This window comes from Carcharodon carcharias, assembly GCF_017639515.1.
Source record: "Carcharodon carcharias isolate sCarCar2 chromosome 39 unlocalized genomic scaffold, sCarCar2.pri SUPER_39_unloc_7, whole genome shotgun sequence".
NCBI classification, from domain to species: domain Eukaryota; kingdom Metazoa; phylum Chordata; class Chondrichthyes; order Lamniformes; family Lamnidae; genus Carcharodon; species Carcharodon carcharias.
In genome coordinates this window covers 1-15,407 of record NW_024470846.1, presented here as the reverse complement: position 1 = coordinate 15,407, position 15,407 = coordinate 1, and positions in this window count along the sequence as shown.

Sequence of the window (15,407 nt, the reverse complement as noted above, 5' to 3'; positions counted from 1 at the left end):
GTAAGTCCTTCCAACAAACATCAGTGGCAGGCGGTTAAAGCGGGAAGGATTCTGGGCTGGCCCTGAGGTGGAGATAAAATTGGAGCGTCCACCCTCACTGCCCACAGGTCCAGACTGCAACAAGCACGTAAAGGCCGATAGAAACCTAGGCTACCGGTGGGGGCGCCAGTAGGGAGGGAGGGTGTGGAATGGGGACGAGCAGGGAGGCGGACTGGGAGGGAGTTGGGTGGCTAGAAGGCTGGTGTGGATCAGATTGGCGCCAACAACGCCCACCTGGTGTGGATTCCAGACCCGCCTGTGGTGGATATCGTGGCGCTGTGAGTTTCGACCTTAGGACAGAAATCCGAAGAACAACTCTGCATGCTGATTTGTTTATTGAGACAGAAGCTGCAGAAAACATAAGCAACCCCGGATTTTTACAGAACGTTGACAGTGAAGGAACGGCCTATATAGTTCCAAGTCAGGATGGTGAGTGGCTTGGAGGGGACCTTCCAGGTGGTGGTGTCCCCATGTGTCTGCTGCCCTTGTCCTTCTAGATGGTGATGGTTACATGTTTGGACAGTGCTGTCGAAGGAGCTTCAGTGAACTCCTGCAGTGCATCTTGTAGCTGGTACACACACTGCTGTCCTTGTCCTTCTAGATGGTAGAGGTCGCAGGTTTGGAAGGTGCTGTACAAGGATCCTTAGTGATTGTTGCAGTGGGTGTTTAGATGATACCCACTGCTGCTCCTGTGCATTGGTGATGGAGGGGTGCAAAAGTCTAAGGAGATGGATGGGATGCCAATCATGTGCAGCTGCTTTGCCCTGGATGGCATCACACTTATTGAGTGTTGTGGGAGCTGCACTCATCCACGCAAGCAGAGAGTATTCCATCAAGCCCCTGACTTGTGTCTTGTAGATGGTGGACAGGCTTTGGAGAGTCAGGAGGTTAGTTACTCGTCTCAAAGTTCCCAGCCTCTGACCTACTCTCTTGTAGTCCCTGTGGTTATATGGATGCTTGAGTTCAGTTTCTCGTCAAAAATAACGCCCAGGTTATTGATAGTAGTGACAGAACGTGGCCACTTCTCCATGAATGGAACATTTTCATATCATCAATAAAGGGTCTCTTTCATGCAAACAAAGTAACACCAAAGACCAAGGCCTCGCAATGTCCATTAGCATGCATGAACAGTGCATGTGAAAGCCACAAGTGCATAACCCCGTCTGCATCTACGCCAATGATAAGTTGTGCTGTGTATTACATTTTTCATCATGGCACACACTCTCAGCTCCTCACTGTACCCTCCATACTCACTGGCTGTAATTCATTACAACTGACTTGTCCAACATGTACATCCTCACTGTACCCCCCATACTCACTGGCTGTAATTCATTACACCTGACTTGTCCAACATGTACCTCCTCACTGTACCCCCCATACTCACTGGCTGTAATTCATTATACCTGACTTGTCCAACATGTACAACCTCACTGTACCCCCCCATACTCACTGGCTGTAATTCATTATACCTGACTTGTCCAACATGTACCTCCTCACTGTACCTCCCAATACTCACTGGCTGATCTGCATTACACCTGACTAGTCCAACATGAACTCCCTCACTGTACCCACTATTCACTAGATGAACTGCATTATACCTGACTTGTTAAATATGGACTCCCTCACTGTACCCACTATTCACTAGATGAACTGCATTACACCTGACTTGTTAAATATGAACTCCCTCACTGTACCCACTATTCACTAGATGAACTGCATTACACCTGACTTGTTAAATATGAACTCCCTCACTGTACCCACTATTCACTAGATGAACTGCATTATTCCTGACTTGTTAAATATGGACTCCCTCACTGTACCCACTATTCACTAGATGAACTGCATTATACCTGACTTGTCCAACATGAACTCCCTCACTATACCCCCCATACTCACTGGCTGAACTTCATTACACCTGACTTGTTAAATATGGACTCCTTCATTGTACCCACTGTTCACTAGATGAACTGCATTATACCTGACTTGTCCAAGATGAAATCCCTCACTGTAACCCCCATACTCACTGGCTGAACTTCATTACACCTGACTTGTTAAATATGGACTCCCTCACTGTACCCACTATTCACTAGATGAACTGCATTATACCTGACTTGTTAAATATGGACTCCCTCACTGTACCCACTATTCACTAGATGAACTGCATTATACCTGACTTGTTAAATATGGACTCCCTCACTGTACCCACTATTCACTAGATGAACTGCATTATACCTGACTTGTTAAATATGGACTCCCTCACTGTACCCACTATTCATTAGATGAACTGCATTATACCTGACTTGTTAAATATGGACTCCCTCACTGTACCCACTATTCACTAGATGAACTGCATTATACCTGACTTGTTAAATATGGACTCCCTCACTGTACCCACTATTCACTAGAAGAACTGCATTATACCTGACTTGTTAAATATGGACTCCCTCACTGTACCCACTATTCACTAGATGAACTGCATTATACCTGACTTGTTAAATATGGACTCCCTCACTGTACCCACTATTCACTAGATGAACTGCATTATACCTGACTTGTTAAATATGAACTCCCTCACTGTACCCCCCATACTCACTGGCTGAACTTCATTACATCTGACTTGTTAAATATGGACTCCCTCACTGTACCCACTATTCACTAGATGAACTGCATTATACCTGACTTGTCCAAGATGAAATCCCTTACTGTAACCCCCATACTCACTGGCTGAACTTCATTACACCTGACTTGTTAAATATGGACTCCCTCACTGTACCCACTATTCACTAGATGAACTGCATTATACCTGACTTGTTAAATATGGACTCCTTCACTGTACCCACTATTCACTAGATGAACTGCATTATACCTAACTTGTTAAATATGGACTCCCTCACTGTACCCACTATTCACTAGATGAACTGCATTATACCTGACTTGTTAAATATGGACTCCTTCACTGTACCCACTATTCACTAGATGAACTGCATGATACCTGATTTGTTAAATATGGACTCCCTCATTGTACCCACTATTCACTAGATGAACTGCATTATACCTGACTTGTTAAATATGGACTCCTTCACTGTACCCACTATTCACTAGATGAACTGCATTATACCTAACTTGTTAAATATGGACTCCCTCACTGTACCCACTATTCACTAGATGAACTGCATTATACCTGATTTGTTAAATATGGACTCCCTCATTGTACCCACTATTCACTAGATGAACTGCATTATACCTGACTTGTCCAAGATGAAATCCCTCACTGTAACCCCCATACTCACTGGCTGAACTTCATTACACCTGACTTGTTAAATATGGACTCCCTCACTGTACCCACTATTCACTAGATGAACTGCATTATACCTGACTTGTTAAATATGGACTCCCTCACTGTACCCACTATTCACTAGATGAACTGCATTATACCTGACTTGTTAAATATGGACTCCCTCACTGTACCCACTATTCACTAGATGAACTGCATTATACCTGACTTGTTAAATATGGACTCCCTCACTGTACCCACTATTCACTAGATGAACTGCATTACACCTGACTTGTTAAATATGGAACTCCCTCACTACACCTCCCCTACTCACTGGCTGAACTTCATTACGCCTGACTTGCTCAACATAGAAACTTGTTCGATGAAAAAAGAAACGTCGTAATTTCGTTTGATTTCAACACCCCCGGAGGACACTTGCTGAGGGGAACATCTAGTGGAAACCAGGTGTATGAAGATGAGCATGGCAGCTGTTCTGTATGTCTCAGGAGACCGTTTAAGTCCAATTATGGAATGCGTGCTTCTCTTTGACATGGGCTGTTAACGACAGGTGTTTGGGAACTATGGGATGGAAAGGTTGAGACACAATCGGTTCCCCCATTGTCGAATATCCGTCGGGTAAGTCCACTGTCAGCACAGAATACTTTACGCTGCGTCTCTTCGTTCGTCCGCCTGTGACCTGACCGTTCTCTGAACTGGCCGCTAATCCCTGCAAGTATCCGGTTAGCTCAGAATCAACACACAGTGTCTTCCTCCTGCTCGTGTTAATTCCATTACTGAGCTGGGACCCGGTACCAATCGACCTCTTCGAACTTACAGCACAACAACCGGATAAGAGTCGCCCATTTGCCTCAAGCTTTTATTTTTGTTGTTGCTGTTTAGAAGTAAGAAAAAAAGCTTCGTCCCAGAATTAAATCGACGTACAATTCGGCGTATATTGCTAATTGGTTCAGAGGAGTCCCGTGTTTGAACCGTGCGGACTCGAAAACGTTAACTGGGTGACCCTCTCCGCTGATGCTGCCAGACCTGCTGAGTTTGTCCCAGCTATCTTATTATTTTTGTTTCAGGTTTCCAGCATCCGCAAGTATTTTGATTTTATACCTGAACCTTTGCAAGTTGGTTACTGCACTCCCCCCCCACCCCCGACCCTCCCTCTCTGTCTCTCTCTCTCTCTCTCTCCCGGTCTGTAAGGGGTTGGACTGGATGCGATTGCTCCTGTATCTGGTCACTCATTAAACAACTCTGCACCATGAACTGCATGACCTGGACTTGGCTGGAAATAGATTTATTTTTTTTTTCACCCTGTGCACATGTTTGCAATAATTTTGCGAAGGCCTTGCATTTTCTTAATGGTTTCTCTGCAAGCAGGGAATGTATTTTGAGGTCCCCTGGCCGGCGTTTCAAGCCTTAATGGCCCAATTCCACTCTCTCTCTTTCTGTCCAAGAAAAAAAAAATGTCTCTGTCAACTGCAAGTTGGTGAATCGTCAGCGGTCCCTCCACATACCTTCCAGCGCAGGCCCCTTCCAAGATCAGCAAACACACGCCAGGCCCAATATTGTCTCCAACACTCTTATGAGGAACTCTGGTGTGTCTTTGTAGTGAGGCCGAGGGGTTAAATTGCTCCACTTATCCGTTTTGGAGACTGTTGCTATTTTGCTGTTTGTTATTAATGCCTTGCTGTGCTGCTGCGGTGGATGAGCTTCATCCCCATGGTAATTACAGGCACTGACACCACCTCAGTCCGCCAGGAGGATGTCCCTGCCGTCATTCAGCGCGGGCAATCGGCTGGACATAACACGGTTCTCCATGCGGCACCCAACCAATGTTCTCGGGCCCAACCCTGCTAATGAATGAACTGGGACCGCACCAAGGCCCCCCCCCCCACCCCCACTGTGAACAGGCTTAGAGGTCTGGGCCATTAAGCTTGATGGGGCAATCGATTCCCTGGGCAATGGATCTTCGTGATGGGAGCCAGCGGCGTTAGCTGGCCGTCCACTCGCCAGGACGATGCCCTCCCTAGACACCGTCTCCGACTGTTGGAAATGATGGTACATTCAAGTGTTCACCCATTAGTATCCCCCTCCCACCAGCCCCACCTCCCCTCCCACCACCCACACCTCCCCTCCCACCACCCACACTTCACCTCCCCACCCACACCTCCCCTCCCCACCCACACCTCCCCTCCCACCACCCACACCTCCCCTCCGCACCCACACCTCCCCTCCCACCTCCCACCTCCCCTCCCACCTCCCACACCTCGCCTCCCCTCCCACACCTCGCCTCCCCACCCACACCTCCCCACCCACACCTCCCCTCCCACACCTCCCCTCCCACCACCCACACCTCCCCTCCCCTCCCACACCTCCCCTCCCCTCCCACACCTCCCCTCCCCTCCCACACCTCCCCTCCGCACCCACACCTCCCCTCCGCACCCACACCTCCCCTCCGCACCCACACCTCCCCTCCGCACCCACACCTCCCCTCCGCACCCACACCTCCCCTCCCCACCCACACCTCCCCTCCCCTCCCACACCTCCCCTCCCCTCCCACCACCCACACCTCCCCTCCCACCACCCACACCTCCCCTCCCCACCCACACCTCCCCTCCCCACCCACCACCCACACCTCCCCTCCCCACCCACCACCCACACCTCCCCTCCCACCACCCACACCTCCCCTCCCCACCCACCACCCACACCTCCCCTCCCCACCACCCACACCTCCCCTCCCACCACCCACACCTCCCCTCCCACCACCCACACTTCACCTCCCCTCCCACCACCCACACCTCCCCTCCCCTCCCACCACCCACACCTCCCCTCCCACCACCCACACCTCCCCTCCCCACCCACCACCCACACCTCCCCTCCCACCACCCACACCTCCCATCCCCTGCCACCACCCACACCTCCCCTCCCCACCCACCACCCACACCTCCCCTCCCACCACCCACACCTCCCCTCCCACCACCCACACCTCCCCTCCCCTCCCCAGCCCCACCTCTCCCCTCTCCACCTCCACCCTCGCCCCCAGTCCGCTGTGTCCCACTGTATCCAACTCTACTCTTGCATCATTGCTCGCTGCAACAGCTCATCGTCCATCTGCTTCGCTTTCCCTGTTCCCGAGAAGGTTAAGGTCGCTTGACCCTCACACAATCGCTCCATATGGGGTGGGGGGTGAGGGGGGTGGTGGAGGCTCCAAGAGCTCGCCAGATGTTGCATGGCTTGTTCGATGGATTGGGCGGTCAGCCGGTGAGAGTCCTGTCCCCCCCTCCCTCCCTACCCCGCACCCCCCTCGCCACCCGGCAGGCTCCTGCTCCAGTTGGATTTGCGCCACAAATGCGTTCACGGTCACTCAAGCGCAGGGAGCGAAATTCTCGATGTCCCCATACGGCCGACTCCAGCTCACACTGTCCATATTCAGGCAAAGCAAAACAAAACAAAAAAAAAAGGCACACAGTCCAAACAAGGATTATCCAACACAAGGCAACAATGGGTTTGAGTCAGTTGCAGACACAATACATCCGCCCTGGAGTCCGGCATATATATATATATATATATATATATACGCGGAATTATACCGCCCCCACCCCCAGCTGCTTCGCTTCTTCCCGCTTGGCCATCATTTCCGTGGAAAGTTTTCATAGTCGTCCCCTTCTACCATGTCAGCTCCCGGCAAGCGGCCTCCGCTCTTGCCTTGAATCAATACCCCATAGGTGACACCATCGTCGCTGCGATCTGTCCTCTCGGCCTGAAATGAAAGGGTTGTAGGGGGGGTGGTCAAGTTGCTCTGGTGAAATCGACGGAGTTGGGGGGGGGGGGGGGTGGCCGCAGGCATAAGGCCAGAAGACAGAGGAGCAGAAATTAGGCCATTCAGCCCATCGAGTCTGCTCCGCCATTCAATCATGGCTGATAAGTTTCTCAACCCCATTCTCCTGCCTTCTCCCCGTAACCTTTGATCCCCTTACCAATTAAGAACCTATCTATCTCGCTCTTAAATACACTCAATGACCTGGTCTCCACAGCCTTCTGTGGCAATGAATTCCATAGATTCACCGCTCTCTGGCTAAAGAAGTTTCTCCTCATCTCTGTTCTAAAAGGTCTTCCCTTTACTCTGAGGCTGTGCCCTCAGGTCCTAGTCTCTCCTACTAATGGAAACATCTTCCCCACGTCCGCTCTATCCAAGACTGTCAATATTCTGGAAGTTCCAATCAGATCCCCCCTCATCCTTCTAAACTCCATCGTGTATAGACCCAGAGTCCTCAAACGTTCCTTATTTGTTAAGCCTTTTATTCCTGGGACCGTTCTCGCAAGCCGAATTCACTGAGGGGTTGCAGAAGGTGATCAACCAATAAAACTAGATCACAAATAAACAGAAAATGCCGGGGAGAAAAAAGAACTCAGTGGGTCCACAGCATCTGTGCGGAGAGAGGAGCAGAGTTAATGGTTCGAGTCCTTATGACCCTTCTTCACATCCCCGTCACATGCACGGTTATCAGCCCTGTAATGCACCTCACCACCTGACTGCCCTCATCCAGCCCATAGTCCACAAGGCACGAGACAGGAGTGAGAAGCACCACTGGCATGAGTGAGCGCGAGAACTTTGACCCCATCCAGGACAAAGCAGCCCTGCTTGATTGGCAACATATCCACAAACATTCACTCCCTTCACCACCGACGTACAATAGCAGCAGTGTGTGTACCATCTACAAGATGCACTGCAGCAACTCACCAAGGCTACTTCAACAGCACCTTCCAAACCCACAAACACTACCATCTAAAACGAAAAGGGCAGCAGACACTTGGGAACACCACCACCTGCAATTTCCCCTCCAAGTCACTCACCATCCTGACTTGGAAATATTTAGGACGTTCCTTCACTGTCGCTAGGACCAAATCCTGGAACTTCCTGTCTAACAGCACAGTGGGTGTACCTACACCACAGGGAAAAAATCCTGAAACTTTCTTCCTAACAGCACGGTGTATGTACCTACAACACAGGGACAAAATCCTGGAACTCTCTTCCTAACTGCACAGTGGGTATACACACACCAAAGGGGCAAAATCCTGGAACTCCGTCCCGAACAGTACTGTGGGTGTACCGACAGCACAGGGACAAAATCCTGGAACTCCAGCCCTAACAGCACTGTGGGTGTACCTACAACACATGGACAAAATCCTGAAACTCCCTCCCTAACAGCACTATGGGTGTACCTACACAACAGGGACAAAATCCTGGAACTCCCTCCCTAAAAGCACTGTCGGTGTACCTACACCACAGGTACAAAATCCTGGAACACCCTCCCCTAAGAGCACTGTGGGTGTACCTACACCACAGGGACAAAATCCTGGAACTTCCTGCCCTAACAGCACAGTGGATGTACCTACACCACAGGGAAAAAATCCTGAAACTTTCTTCCTAACAGCACGGTGTATGTACCTACAACACAGGGACAAAATCCTGGAACTCTCTTCCTAACTGCACAGTGGGTATACACACACCAAAGGGGCAAAATCCTGGAACTCCGTCCCGAACAGTACTGTGGGTGTACCGACAGCACAGGGACAAAATCCTGGAACTCCCTCCCTCGCAGCACTGTGGGTGTACCTACACCAGTTGGACAAAATCCTGAAACTCCCTCCCTAAAAGCATTGTGGCTGTACCTACACCACACGGACAAAATCCTGGAACTCCCTCGCCAACAGTATTGTGGGTGTACCTACACCACAGGGTCAACATCCTGGAACTCCCTCCCTAACAGCACGGTGGGTGTACCTACACTACAGGGATAGAATCTTGGAACTCCCTCCGTAACAGCACTGTGGGTGTACCTACACCACAGGGACAAAATCCTGGAACTCTTTCCCTTACAGTTCTGTGGGTGTACCTACCCCACAGGGACAAAATCCTGGAACTCCCTCCCTAACAGCACTGTGGGTGTACCTACACCACAGGGACAAAATCCTGGCACTCCCTCCCTGACAGCACTGTGGGTGTACCAACACGACACAGACAAAATCCTGGAACACCCTCCCTAACAGCACTGTGCGTCGTACCTACAACACACGGACGAAATCATGGAACTCACTCCCTAAAATCATTTTGGTGTACCTGCACAACATGGACTAAGTCCTGAAACTCCCGCCCTAACAGGATTGTGGGTGTACCTACACCACAGGGAGAAAAATCTGGAACTCCCTCCCTAACAGCACTGTGGGTGTATATACACCACACGGACAAAATCCTGGAACTCCCTCTCTAACAGCACTGTGGGTGTACCTACCCCACATGGACAATATCCTTGAACTCCCTCCCTAACAGCACTGTGGGTGTACCAACACCACACAGACAAAATCCTGGAACACCCTCCCTAACAGCACTGTGGGTCATACCTACAACACACGGACAAAATCCTGGAACACCCACCCTAACAGCACTGTGGGTGTACTTACACATCTGGGACAAAATCCTGGAACTCCCTCCCAAGCAGCTCTGTGGGTGTACCTACACCGGACAGACAAAATCCTGGAACTCCCTCCTAGGCAGCACTGAGGGAGTACCTACACCACAGGGACATACTCCTGGAACTCCCTCCATAACAGCACTGTGGGTGTACCTACACCACACGGACAAAGCCCTGGAGCTCCCTCCCTAACAGCACTGTGGGTATACCTACATGACACGGACAAAATGCTGGATCTCACTCCCTATCAGCACGGTGGGTGTACCTACTTCACACAGACAAAATCCTGGAACTCCCCCACGAACAGCACTGTGGGTGTACCCACACCACAGGGACAAAATCCTGGAATTCCCTCCCTAACAGCAGTGTGTGTGTACCTACACCACAGGGACAAAATCCTGGAACTCCCTCCCTAATAGCACTGTGGGTGTACCGACACCACACGGACAAAATCCTGGAACTCCCTCCCTAACAGCACTGTGGGTGCACCTACACCACAGGGACAAAATCCTGGAACTCCCACCCTAACAGCGCTGTGGGTGTACCTACACCACAGGGAAAAATCCAGGATCTCCCTCCCTGACAGCACTGTGGGTGTACCTACACCACAGGGACAAAATCCTGCAACTCCCTCCCTAACAGCACTGTGGGTGTACCTACACAACAGGCACTGCAGCGGTTCAAGAAGACAGCTCTCCACAACCTTCTCAAGGAGCAATTAGGGATGTGTAAAATGCTGGCCCAGCCAGCGACGCCCACTTGGTGAAAATGAACAAAACAATGATAACTTACCTGCTTCCCTCCTGAGTCACCTCCTTTGTTCCCTGCAAGGAAAGTGGAACAGTTTAAAGGTGACAGTCTGAACACTGGAAACAAATCAACCTGTTCAGGCATCTTTTGAATGTATTCCTCCTTGTGCAATGCAGCTTTTTGCACACACGTATTCTACTCGCCACTGAAGTCGATGGTAAGTAAAATTGGACATGATACAAAGCCGGCATTCATCCGTACCCACTCAGTTTCCTGCCAGGGTGACTGATTTCAAATTTAACCCATCATACATATAAACACTCAATTTGCCTCATGCTCAACTTAGTTTGGACCAGACATGAGTCTGTCGAAACTACTGATTTACACTTTGCATGTGTTTGCACGCCTGTTTTAGATCCACTTAAAGCGCCTTTTGTTCTACATAAGTATAACGCCTGCGGGTTTTTTTTGAGACTTTATTCTTAAAGGGAATGTCTTATTGCCTTTATCATAATCACACATGGTTCCGCTGGCAAAAAGTAACTCCATGTGGAACACTCCGACAGACATCGGTCTGATACTCCTGACTTGTAAGTTCTACCATCCCCCTCTCTCTCTCTCGCTCTCTCTCTCACGCCCCCCTCGGTCTCTCTCGCGCCTCCCTCTCTCTCTCTCTCGCCTCCCTCTCTCTCTCTCTCGCCTCCCTCTCTCGCCTCCCTCTCTCTCTCTCTCGCCTCCCTCTCTCTCTCTCTCGCCTCCCTCCCTCTCTCTCTCGCCTCCCTCTCTCTCTCGCCCCCCTCTCTCTCTCGCCCCCCTCTCTCTCTCGCCCCCCTCTCTCTCTCGCCCCACTCTCTCTTACGCACCCCACTCTCTCTCTCTCGCACCCCACTCTCTCTCTCGCACCCCACTCTCTCTCTCGCACCCCACTCTCTCTCTCGCACCCCACTCTCTCTCTCTCTTGCACCCCACTCTCTCTCTCTCTTGCACCCCACTCTCTCTCTCTCGCACCCCACTCTCTCTCTCTCTCTTGCACCCAACTCTCTCTCTCACTCGCACCCCACTCTCTCTCTCTCTCTTGCACCCAACTCTCTCTCTCTCTCGCACCCCACTCTCTCTCTCTCTCGCACCCCACTCTCTCTCTCTCTCTCGCACCCCACTCTCTCTCTCTCGCGCCCCACTCTCTCTCTCTCGCGCCCCACTCTCTCCCTCTCTCTCCCTCTCTCTCGCGCCCCACTCTCTCTCTCTTTCTCGCACCCCACTCTCTCTCTCCCTCTCTCGAACCCGACTCTCTCTCTCTCTCGCACCCCACTCTCTCTCTCGCACCCCACTCTCTCTCTCTCTTGCACCCCACTCTCTCTCTCTCTTGCACCCCACTCTCTCTCTCTTGCACCCCACTCTCTCTCTCTCTTGCACCCCACTCTCTCTCTCTCGCACCCCACTCTCTCTCTCTCTCTCGCAACCCTCTCTCTCTCTCTCGCACCCCACTCTCTCTCTCTCTCGCACCCCACTCTCTCTCTCTCTCGCACCCCACTCTCTCTCTCTCGCACCCCACTCTCTCTCTCTCTCGCACCCCACTCTCTCTCTCTCTCGCACCCCACTCTCTCTCTCTCTCTCGCGCCCCACTATCTCTCTCTCGCGCCCCACTCTCTCCCTCTCTCTCGCGCCCCACTCTCTCCCTCTCTCTTGCGCCCCACTGTCTCTCTCTTTCTCGCACCCCACTCTCTCTCTCCCTCTCTCGAACCCGACTCTCTCTCTCTCTCGCACCCCACTCTTTCTCTCACAAACCACTCTCACTCTCTCTCTCGCACCCAACTCTCTCTCTCTCTCGCACCCGAATCTCTCTCTCTCTCGCACCCCAATCTCTCACTCTCGCACCCCACTCTCTCTCTCTCTTGCACCGCACTCTCTCTCTCGCACCCCACTCTCTCTATCTCTCTCGCATCCCACTCTCTCCCACTCTCTCGCACCCCTCTCTCTCTCTCTCTCTCGCATCCCACTCTCTCTCTCTCTCTCGCGCCCCACTCTCTCTCTCTCTCGCGCCCCACTCTCTCTCTCGCACCCCCCTCTCTCTCTCACCCACCCCTCTCTCTCTCTCCCTCTCTCTCACCCCCCTCTCTCTCACCCCCCTCTCTCTCTCTCTCGCACCCCACTCTCTCTCTCTCACACCCCACTCTCTCTCTCTCTCGCACCCCTCTCTCTCTCTCTCGCAGCCCACTCTCTCTCTCTCTCGCACCCCCTCTCTCTCTCTCGCACCCCTCTCTCTCTCTCTCTCGCACCCCACTCTCTCTCTCTCTCTCTCGCACCCCCCCTCTCTCACTCTCTCTCGCACCCACCCTCTCTCTCTCTCTCTCGCACCCCACTCTCTCTCTCTCTCTCGCACCCCACTCTCTCTCTCTCTCTCTCTCGCACCCCACTCTCTCTCTCTCTCTCTCGCACCCCACTCTCTCTCTCTCTCTCGCACCCCACTCTCTCTCTCTCTCGCACCCCACTCTCTCTCTCTCTCTCGCACCCCACTCTCTCTCTCTCTCTCGCACCCCACTCTCTCTCTCTCTCTCGCACCCCACTCTCTCTCTCTCTCGCACCCCACTCTCTCTCTCGCACCCCACTCTCTCTCTCGCACCCCCCACTTTCTCTCTCGCACCCCCCCTCTCTCTCTCTCTCTCTCGCACCCCCGCTCTATCTCGCAGCCCTCTCTCTCTCGCACACCCTCTCTCTCTCTCTCTCTCACCCCCCCTCTCTCTCTCTCTCTCTCACCCGTCTCTCTCTCTCTCTCTCACCCCCCTCTCTCTCTCTCTCTCTCACCCCCCTCTCTCTCTCTCTCTCTCTCACACCCCCTCTCTCTCTCTCTCTCTCTCACCCCCCTCTCTCTCTCTCTCACCCCCCTCTCTCTCTCTCTCGCACCCCCCCTCTCTCTCTCTCGCACCCCCTCTCTCTCTCTCGCACCCCCCTCTCTCTCTCTCTCAACCCCCTCTCTCTCTCGCGCAACCCCCTCTCTCTCTCTCGCAACCCCCTCTCTCTCTCTCGCACCCCCTCTCTCTCTCTCGCACCCCCCTCTCTCTCTCTCGCACCCCCCTCTCTCTCTCTCGCACCCCTCTCTCTCTCTCTCTCTCTCTCACCCACCTCTCTCTCTCTCGCACCCCCCTCTCTCTCTCTCGCACCCCCCTCTCTCTCTCTCGCACCCCCCTCTCTCTCTCTCGCACCCCCCTCTCTCTCTCTCGCACCCCCCTCTCTCTCTCTCGCACCCCCTCTCTCTCTCTCGCACACCCCTCTCTCTCTCTCGCACACCCCTCTCTCTCTCTCTCGCACACCCCTCTCTCTCTCTCGCACCCCACTCTCTCTCTCTCTCGCACCCCACTCTCTCTCTCTCTCGCACCCCCCTCTCTCTCTCTCGCACCCCCCTCTCTCTCTCTCATCAGCAACACCCTCTCTCTCTCGCACCCCCCTCGCTCTCTCTCGCACACACCTCTCTCTCTCTCTCGCACACACCTCTCTCTCTCTCTCGCACCCTCCCTCTCTCTCTCTCGCACCCCCTCTCTCTCTCTCGCACCCCCCTCTCTCTCTCGCACCCCCCTCTATCTCTCTCGCCCCGCCCCTCTCTCACCCCCCTATCTCTCTCTCTCACCCCCCTCTCGCAGCTCCGCACGACCCCACTCTCTCTCTCACTCTCACTCGCACCCCCCTCTCTCTCTCACCCACCCCGCTCTCTCTCACCCACCCCTCTCTCTCTCTCTCTCCCTCTCTCGCACCACACTCTCTCTCTCTCTCGCACCCCACTCTCTCTCTCTCTCGCACCCCACTCTCTCTCTCTCGCACCCACCTCTCTCTCTCTCTCGCACCCCACTCTCTCTCTATCTCGCACCCCACTCTCTCTCTCTCTCTCGCACCCCACTCTCTCTCTCTCTCTCGCACCCCACTCTCTCTCTCTCTCTCGCACCCCACTCTCTCTTTCTCTCTCGCGCCCCACTCTATCTCTCTCTCTCGCGCCCCATTCTCTCTCTCTCTCTCGCGCCCCATTCTCTCTCTCTCTCTCGCGCCCCACTCTCTCTCTCTCTCTCGCGCCCCACTCTCTCTCTCTCTCTCTCGCGCCCCACTCTCTCTCTCTCTCTCTCGCACCCCACTCTCTCCCTCTCTCTCACACCCCACTCTCTCCCTCTCGCGCCCCACTCTCACTCTCTCTCGCACCCCACTCTCTCCCTCCCTCTCTCGCACCCCACTCTCTCTCTCCCTCTCTCGCACCCCACTCTCTCTCTCTCTCTCTATCGCACCCCACTCTTTCTCTCTCGCAAACCACTCTCACTCTCTCTCTCGCACCCCACTCTCTCTCTCTCGCACCCCACTCTCTCTCTCTCGCACCCCCCTCTCTCTCTCTCTCACACACCCCTCTCTCTCTCTCGCACCCCACTCTCTCTCTCTCTCGCACCCCACTCTCTCTCTCACACCCCTCTCTCTCTCGCACACCCCCCTCTCTCTCGCACACCCCCCTCTCTCTCGCACACCCCTCTTTCCATCTCAAACCCCCCTCTTTCTCTCTCGCACCCCCTCTCTCTCTCTCGCACCCCCTCTCTCTCTCTCTCACTCCCCTCTCTCTCTCTCTCACACCCCTCTCTCTCTCTCTCTCACTCCCCTCTCTCTCTCTCTCTCACACCCCTCTCTCTCTCACTCCCCTCTCTCTCTCTCACTCCCCTCTCTCTCTCTCACTCCCCTCTCTCTCTCTCACTCCCCTCTCTCTCTCTCACTCCCCTCTCTCTCTCTCACTCCCCTCTCTCTCTCTCACTCCCCTCTCTCTCTCTCACTCCCTCCCTCTCTCTCTCGAACCCCCTCTATCTCTCACTCACCCCCCTCCCTCTCTCTCTCTCTCTCTC